General features: G+C 38.7%; 2 non-coding genes across 2 annotated transcripts; one reads left to right on the top strand and one right to left on the bottom strand.

The window, feature by feature from the left end:
• Nucleotides 1–8,089: 8,089 nt before the first annotated feature.
• On the top strand, nucleotides 8,090–8,161 carry Trnac-gca (transfer RNA cysteine (anticodon GCA)). The gene has a single exon. It is a non-coding gene; the product is annotated as a tRNA-Cys (tRNA).
• A 247-nt stretch (nucleotides 8,162–8,408) lies between these two features.
• Trnad-guc (transfer RNA aspartic acid (anticodon GUC)) lies at nucleotides 8,409–8,480 on the bottom strand. Its single transcript has one exon. It is a non-coding gene; the product is annotated as a tRNA-Asp (tRNA).
• Between the last annotated feature and the right edge of the window lie 1,018 nt (nucleotides 8,481–9,498).

The following is a 9,498-nucleotide window of genomic DNA, read 5'->3' as shown; positions in this document are numbered from 1 at the left end:
TGGTTATTTGTAAGGTAACAAGTAACATGTTTGTCCTTGTAATGGTCAATGTTCTGTTGCAAGTTCTACCAATCTACTATCATTTATATAAGGAGAAATAACGCTACTAGATATTTTAGTATCTAGGACAGATAATTATGGGTGCAATTGATATTGCGAAAGCATAATACAAGCAAAGAGGCAGGGTGCGTTGTTTTGACAAACCACGCCCCCACCTTTAATTTCTTAAACTGGGTAACTGTTACTTGTGATAACTTGCAAAACAAATATAATGGAATAAAAATAAAAAATAAAACTGCAAGTTATCACAAGTTACAATTATCCCATCATTTTAATACTAATAAATGTAAGGGGGATGGGGGGGGGGGGTCAAAATAACTCACCCTTCCCCTGTGAATACAAGCACTTAGATAAGTTTGGTCTCCGTTCAGTCAGGTGTATATTTATGGTAAACAAGTATTAATGAAATGTTAGGTTGATCTTAACAAGTACACGTGCACGGATAACTAATATGAGAGTAGTCTAGTAGTACGGGTGTCGGCCTCTCACCTCAAAAATGGCACTTGTACTGGTTTCTTCCCAGAAAGGGGACAAGAAAATAATCCAAATCAGCTGTTTCAAAATCGAGCTAAAATAAATTAGTATCAGTTTAAACTATAAACTAGAATCTTCCCATGGACAAACAAAATATTGTGTCGCATATGGGATATGGGACCAAATACAATCCTACTCCCAGTTCGAATCAATCCATTTATTTTAGTAAATGCATATTAATAATCTTTAAGTATAACTTAGAAGTAGCCAACTCAACTCAACTCAACTCAACGGATTGAGTCCAGTGCAAACTTATAACTTATATGTAATGGTTAGAAATTGTTGGTACATGTATGTCTCAAAATGTGCACAGTAGCATATGCATTAATTTTGTGTAAGTGCATACTAACAATCTTTAAGTTTTAGTGGTCTACATATCATTGTGTAAACTACCCACTAACCACTAACTGGGCCAGCTACCGTTTCACCTGTTTGAAATTAAAAACGACTTACTGCTGATTTACATAAATAAATGAATTCAAAACTTGAGAAAAACTGCTTTCTCATTTGACTAAATAGTATGTTGACCACATAAGGTTGTTTTCGGGGGCGTTGTCCTATACACTTCTGCAGACAATTATCTCCATGAGAGGACACCACCGGGTGCCCCAAAATAACGTCACAACCTGACTATGCCACCGCTTGGGTTCATGAAAATATTGTAATTATGAAACTCCTTGGTTATTTAACATTATGGTAATATTCAACTATTCGTAAATTAGAGCACCTTTCATCTGATAGGACGCTTATGGAGGGAGGATGTGTTAATTTAATAGGTTGTATATACGCCAGTGTATGGTAATTTGATACCATCAGCGCTGTGTCTTATATATGCTCCCATTGTGAGGAGATCAGTAGCTTTAAAGTATATTTTAACCGTGAAATCATCATAAAAAGCGCTAGGTCGGTGTCAAACAAATTTTAATTGTGATCTTCAAACTATATTTACGGCCTTTATAAAACTGTCAGAGGAAGATTTATATGGTCAGCGTGCATAAGGTGGCGTAAATTATCCTAAAGCTTAAATATTAAATTTTGCAATAGTTGTATACGCAGTCTTTCTAGTGTCAATTATTTTTGAATGAAAAACGTCTACTAGTTTTTCGACCGATTTACAAGATTTTATGGCGGATAAATGTGTTAGGTTAATTAATAACTGCCATAGTCTGCCAAGTGTCAACGCTGGGACAAGATTTTACGTCTGTTTTCCCGTCTGACTTGAAATCCAAGCCGTCTTCTACCAAGTTTTATTACGCAGCCAAATCGCGCATGTTACGTATCGGTAAACTTGAGTAGAGGTTCGATATAGCCCGAATTTCGGATAAAAACGGTTTTGTCCTCATTTATTTGAAAACCGATCTGGGATTTGAAAGAATGATTAAGTGCTTTTGAATTTCTAAAGATCCCTGATAAATTACGAATGCCATATGGTGTAAGGTTATATGAAGTTGGACAAGAGAGAGATAATCTTTTGTGTTGGTCAAGCACTTTACAAAGTCAAAACATCAAAGACCATATGGACGGCAAACTGAAAACCCCTCTTGGATATATTTTTCGTGGATTAGGGGCCCACTTCATTAATGCCGACATCTAAGGCCTAAAAAACGTTTACAAGAGATCGCGACGTAAGAATCACCACAGAACTGACCGCTGTCGAAGATTTTATCACAGTACTTACATATGGCTTTCTGAAATACGTGGGAACCAGTTTTAATGAATAGTTTAGAAATCTCATTTATTTAATATCTCTGTGATATTAAACATTAAATAGACTTGAAAGTCTAACATGTTTTGCTCAACTTGACAAGTTCAGATGATTAAAATTTGATACCTGGAGCATTTCTTGAAAAAAAAAGTATTGATAACGAAATATATTGGAATGTTTTTAACAGATTAACCGATCCAGACCATATTACATTTTCAAGTCACGAAAAAGAAGAAAAACGCGTTGAACATTAATTTTAAACATTTTATAATATAATTGGCAAGTTTTCTGTACTGTTGAACAGTTAAACAGTGCAGATAACCTGCCAATCTTATGATCAAACAATTTCAAAGAAAACCATAGAACAAACGCATCGCGTAAGTTTCTAATAGACGTACAGCTGAAATCGTTTAGCACTTTTGAGGTGAAGTAAACCGTTAAATACATCTCTTTTTCAGTTAAGATATTGTCTAGAACATCAAATGCCAGCGATTCAGCTCATTTATATGATAAAATAAACAATTGTAGGGGTAGCGGCAACCTAGTACATGGGTCAGACTTTAAAAAATAAGAACCATGTTGCCAAGTTGAAGTGCCTGGGCTTATCAGCTTGATATTGTGCTGAGAGACTACCCATTTTTCCAGGCATTTATAAATATGCTGCTTAATTATGAATTAGTCAAACGTTCAATTCAAGTGCTATTTATTAGTTACTGGGTTTTTTTGTTCTTCTAAACGTTATAGTAGCCAGGCTCGGCGCAGCCCGTCGCCGACTTATCGTTTACGATATGCCTCGCGAATGCCTTATATCAGCCAATGCGGATGCATGAGCTATTAACTTACTCATTTTATGAAACCATTTAATGACAAAATGGATATTTTGCGGTTGTTTTTGTTAATAAATGGTTAGTTGGCGGTTTTGTATATTTCATTATCAGAGATTATCTAAATGATTAAATGTGTATCTGATCTTATTGGCGGGTGCAAGATGAACCTGAACACTGAAATGATCGTTTAGCCGCATAGAACTTTTTTTTCTGTCAAAAGAGTTCTTGGGTTTTATTTGGCTGTTGTTGTTTTTTGGCTGGTATTGTGTTTTTGGTTGCTTTCCAGTGAAAATTTAAAATTTAATTAACAGAGACTACCTTAGCACCAGTATTTTGAACAATTCATAAATATAATAATACAAGATTGTATGGGTTCGATCCTCACCAGTGGTACTTTCTGATGGCCTCTCGAAATGGACACCAGTATTTTTGTCTACTTAGGAAACGTTCTTTAAGCTATCAGAATTCGTCACTTCGTCATAATCGAGCTAAAATGATTTAGGATCAACTGAATGCAATAAGAAGTTGATTTTATTATAAAGTATAGTTTTACTCGCATAATACTTCTTATCATAAGTAAGTTCAACAATCCTAGGAATGTCGTTCTGTGTTGTACACAAGGTGAAATATATGCAGCGCTTGAATGAAATACCCAAATCCATTAATTACCATCAGACATTTCCCCACCCACCGTCATGGGCGTGTTAATTAGGTAAATTTTCGGACACAGGGTCGCGCAAATCGAGCGATTTTACGGTCAGTCCGTATAGGAAGCTGCCAAATGATAAATCTCAACGCCTAGTCCACTTGGGAAGGCGTGTCGTCCGCTGGGGGATAATGTCGTCTGCTGCAATTTTAGCGGTCATTTTGGGCGCCCCCTGCAAGGGTTTACGTTATAATCGTAGTTTAATTGCCCATCGTTCACCGGAGGAATTGAAGAAAATTTCATGGTATATAAAATGAGGTGTAAAATGGGATTTTATTACTCTGGTCATGATTAGCTAATGGCTTGTCACTTTCGCACCCAAACCTGACACTAATTCCATAAGAGCCCTTCAATAATTTTACAATGCTTGAAATGCAGAAGAATGTTGACGGTACCTTTTACGATAGAGACCCATAATTTAAGTAATGAGATTATTGCCAAACTTGAAATGCATGTTCTATTTGGGAAACGGACTGTTATTATTGGAATCGTTCTCGGCATGGCAAGACAAAAAGTTATTTGGTCAACGTACATATCCTTCTCCTCCTTCTCCTCCACCTCCTCCTCCTCCTCATCCTCATCCTCATCCTCATCCTCCTCATCCTCATCATCATATCATAATCATCATCATCATCATCATCATCATCATCATCATCATCATCATCATCATCATCATCATCATCATCATCATCATCATCATCATCATCATCATCATCATCATCATCATCATCATCATCATCATCACATCATCATCATCATCATCATCATCATCATCATCATCATCATCATCATCATCATCATCATCATCATCATCATCATCATCATTATCACCACCAACAACAACAACAACAACAATGGAAAGATGATACACCAGGGCTGCATAACAGTACTTGGCGAGATTTCTTCAACAACCATGAATAGAATTTTATAAACGGTCTTTAAACGGTTTATTGAGTGGTTTTAATCCATAGACAAACTTTCCAAAATAACATTCGTGTTCTTATTTGTCAAGTCAGTTTGTTCCTACCCAAGATAAGGGTTTTTCTTCAAGGCCAGATTTCGGCTGTTTGTATTTTAAAGAGATTCGCACATCTTTTGGACCAAATCTTTCTTTCACTGTAGCGCATTTGATAACACTTATGTTATACTATAGTCAGTTTACTCTTTGTTACCGAAATTGTAGCAAAGAAAATACAATTCAAGTATAAAAACCTGGTTTTATTTGGGAGCGAAACAATACCGGTACATTCAAGTTACAAAATAGATAATTGACAACAAAACCGCTCGCCTACGAGGACTCGTACATACATTTAGGGAACATTTTAGCCTTATTTTGAAAAGCGTTTTTAACGCTATTCAAAACGGAAGACTTCAAAGACAATATTTTGAGTATATATCAACATTTGTTGAAGGGTTCCAGCCGTCAGTATCTTAATTGTAATAATTTGCCACACTTTTACTTCATCATAAAAAGTGTATTGTACAAAACATGAGCGCGTCCGAATAAAGTCAATTTCGAACCGCAACCAAGGGTTGAATATAGAAACAAGCAATAAGAATAGCAGGTTGAACACTTAGCATATCATTGTCAAGATCTCTCACCCATGTTATTCAGGATGTAAATCTGCATACAAGACTCTTTCATATACCTGTACAACACATAGATACGATCAAAGATCATAAGACAGACAACGGAAGGAAAATGGCCTTTATCAACTGATCACCAGAACATATAGGTAAAGAACCATCATAGGAGGGGGGAGTGTGTTAGATTGATGGGCGCGTGCAGGGCCATAGATAATGAAAGATGATGTTCATAGATATGTTGAGCTAACGCAAATCGGTACTATCCCATTTCGGATTTTTAAGGGAGTTATAATTATTTTGCACTGAGTGCAAGATATAAGCTATAGGGTGCCGGGTTTCTGTGGTTTCGGTATATCCTGTAGTCTCGCCTGGTCGTGCTGGTATCAAACAGTATTCATGGCCTGTGGTTTGGGGCTTATGTGGCCCGGTTGGGAACGAGCGGCTGTTTACCATAATTGACGGACGCGTTTAATAGATAAAATCATTAATTGTGTGGTCTGACTAAATTGTCGCCTTCGAAAAGCACATTGTGAACCGGAGTAAATCCCATTTAATATGTGTGTACAAGTTTCAGGCCCATTCTGGTAAACCAGCGATGATGCTATGCGTTATCATTATCAAACCTCTGGTGAAATGAGAATGCCAGAACTAGATATATTAATTGATTATTTCGTCAATCCATATACATGTCCTTAATTGCCCTTGTCTGTTCATTTGTGTGTCTTCGTATTGTATTTGTCTGGCCGTCCGTTACTTGTTACATTTGCAAGGCCAATATTATGTTATTGGATGCATATAAAGAGCAGAGTACAATAAACGTCTGTCGAGATGGCTGTCTGTCGAGATGTCTGTCTGTCTGTCGGTCGGTCCGTCCGTCTGTCCGGCTGTGCGTCCGTCCGTCCGTCCCTCCGTCCGTCTCTGTGAATGTTCATATGTATGTCTTTATGGATGTGTGTCTGTATGTATTTCCGTCTGTCCCTCTGTCTGTACGTATGCCTGTATATATGTCTGCGCCAGTTAGTTCGTTTCCCTGCCTGTCTATCTATCCGTCTACATGTATGTTTGTCTGTCTGTCCGCTGGTCTGTCCATCAGCTCATGTGTCTATAGTTAAGGTCTCATCGCTTGAAATCTCTATACACACTAGATATCTACCTTATTCGACCTCATTACATGTGAAACTATTTAACTTACTGATATTTTAAGATTAAACAAAGACGATTTTGACAGACAGATACAAATTACCGTCTAATTTGTTCTGCACTTCATTTTCCAGAACTGATCATTAATACGTAATTAAATGTCAATCCAACTGAACCACTGAGTTGGCCAAAATGATAAATCGGTTCTCGTTGACTCATGTTCAATTAAGTTTTCATGTTCCCTTAATGATGTGACATACTAACAGGGGTTTGTTTTCAGTCATGCAGTGGATAAACTTAGTATTGTTGGTGTTGTGTATTAGAGGTTATAAAGATCTGCTCGCTCCCACAATAAGCAGCATTATGGCTTAACTCCGCCGTGGGTCCCATCACGACTTTATCCAAAGATAAATTTTAAAATGTTATTGTTAGTCCCACATATTTAACCTAAAAGGGGTCCTATATCGATAAACAAAGTGGTGTATTAGTATGCCCCTCCTTAGCTGAAGAAGCGGTAATATATCACTTTATGCATGCGGTCCGTCGATCGTTGGTTGGTTGGTTGGTTGGTTGGTTGGTTGGTTGGTTGGTTGGTTGGTTGGTTGGTTGGTTGGTTGGTTGGTTGGTTGGTCGGTCGGTCGGTCGGTCGGTCGGTCGGTCGGTCGGTCGGTCGGTTGGTTGACCCCTATTGATTTTGGGCCGACCGAAAATTGTTGCTTCGACATCTTCGGTCGTGTTAAAAACTCACGGGGTGGTACCAGTTCCATTACCTCACGAGGCAACAAAGGCCGTGCGATGTTCGATAAATATTTATGGGTGGTTCTATGGTTATTCATCCGACAGTTCTGAGTCAGGGGTTTCAGGTGCGGAACCAGGAATTGACGTTAGAGGGTTGCGTGCACAGCCTTTTGACATTCGCCCCTGCCTCAGAACACAAATTTCAAAAGTTTAAAATGTTGGAGGGGGGTTGTTGGGTGAACTACTCTTCGAAAAAATGAAAAATTTCTTGTCCAAAATGGTGCAGTTTGAGCGAAATACAACTTTTGTACCAAGATAACAAAGAATCCGGCCGTTGTTGCACGATCAAGTTTGGTCAATGTCATTATAGTATAAATTTGACGGATATATTTAAGGTATCAAAACTTTATCGTTATTTCACCTCATTGTGGTAATAAATGTCGTTTTGGTTTGAGTTTAATTAATAAATTACTGTCTTAAATTGCTTAAGGGCGTGCAGACTAAGGCCATTCATAACAAAAATGTCATTTGCATTTTCTAAACCGACTTAAAAATGCTGCCACACTTTCAACTTTTTGGAGCATCGAAAATATTTTGGAGTACAATACGTTTTGTTTTCTACTAGCAATCCATTTACTACTTGGCGGGGTTACTGACAACTTTTTAAAGATTGGCCTATGAAATGTCACAAATCAATGTGAAATGTCGCTATTGCAACAGATGTCGTCAAACGTGGATAATAATATACGGACTTATCTATAGTTACTACATATAGATCAACTAACAACAAGAGGGGATATAGCTCAGTGGTAGAGCATTCGACTGCAGATCGAGAGGTCCCCGGTTCGAACCCGGGTGTCCCCTATGTTTTTTTCCCTTAAATTAATAGTGAATAGTTTGTCAGTATAGTAAATTGAACTTTTTTGTACGATAAATAGTAACTTAAATAAGTATATTATGCATATGATTTTTTTGTTGTGTTTTAACGTTATTTTTTTTTTTTAATTTTCTTGAATTTAATTCACAAAGCCATTTATAAATATAAATGATTATATTCAACAATAAACGAGAAAAGAATTTAAAAAAAAAATCCATGAAATGAAAAAGAATGCTCCCCGACGGGGAATCGAACCCCGGTCTCCCGCGTGACAGGCGGGGATACTTACCACTATACTATCGAGGAGACATATTTTAAAGATTGAATACTTGATTATAACCATAATAGGCCTTTTAAAAAGACTTGCATTTACGAGACTTCTGTAAAGTTAAATATATGGTCGTTTTGATGACATCATTATTGCTGTTGTTTTCTAATCATGCATGTGTTGTTGTTGTTGCCATTGATGTTGTTGTTTTCTTTCTTTTTTTTAAACCTGTACTGGCTGCTGCATCTGATATGCGATCTCAATGACGAAAATGGAAGTGTATACATATATGATGATGATGATGATGATGTTGATGATGATGATGATGATGATGATGATGATGATGATGATGATGATGATGATGATGATATGATGATGATGATGATGATGATGATGATGATGATGATGATGATGATGATGATGATGAGAAGGAGACGATGAAGACCATGCTGAGAATGACGTTGACGAGGAGGAGGAAATAGGGAGGAAGGGAGGAAGGGAGGAGGAGGGAGGGAGGGATGGAGGGAGGGAGGAGGAGATGGGAAGAGGAAGGGGGATGAGGAGAAGGAAGGGAGGGATGGAGGAGGAGGAGAAGGAGGAGGGAGGGAGGAGGAGGGAGTTAGGAGGAGGAGGAGGAAGTGAGGGAGGGAGGGAGGGAGGATGAGGAAGGGAGGAGGAGGAGGGATAGGCAGGAGGAGGAGAAGGAATAGGCAGGAGGAGGGGGTTGAAGTGAGGGAGGGAAGGAGGAGGCGGAGGAGGAAGGGCGGGAAGGAGGAGGAGGGAGGGAGGAGGAGAAGGGGTAAGGATGGAGGAGGAATAGGCAGGATGAGGAGGGAGGAGAAAAAGACAGGAGGGAGGGAGGGAGGGAGGGAGGGAGGGAGGGAGTGAAGAGGAATAGGCATGAGGAGGGGAGGAAGAGGGGGTGTGGAGGGAGGGAGGGATGATGATGGATGAGGAGGGAGGGATGGAGGGAGGAGGAGGAGGAGGGGAGGGAGGATGAAGGAGGAGGAGGGAGAAAGACTCTAATGATGATGACGATGAGAAGGAGAATTCAGT

The sequence above is a fragment of the Mya arenaria genome, chromosome 6, assembly GCF_026914265.1.
Source record: "Mya arenaria isolate MELC-2E11 chromosome 6, ASM2691426v1".
NCBI lineage: Eukaryota > Metazoa > Mollusca > Bivalvia > Myida > Myidae > Mya > Mya arenaria.
This window is presented reverse-complemented; position numbering and strand designations above follow the sequence as displayed.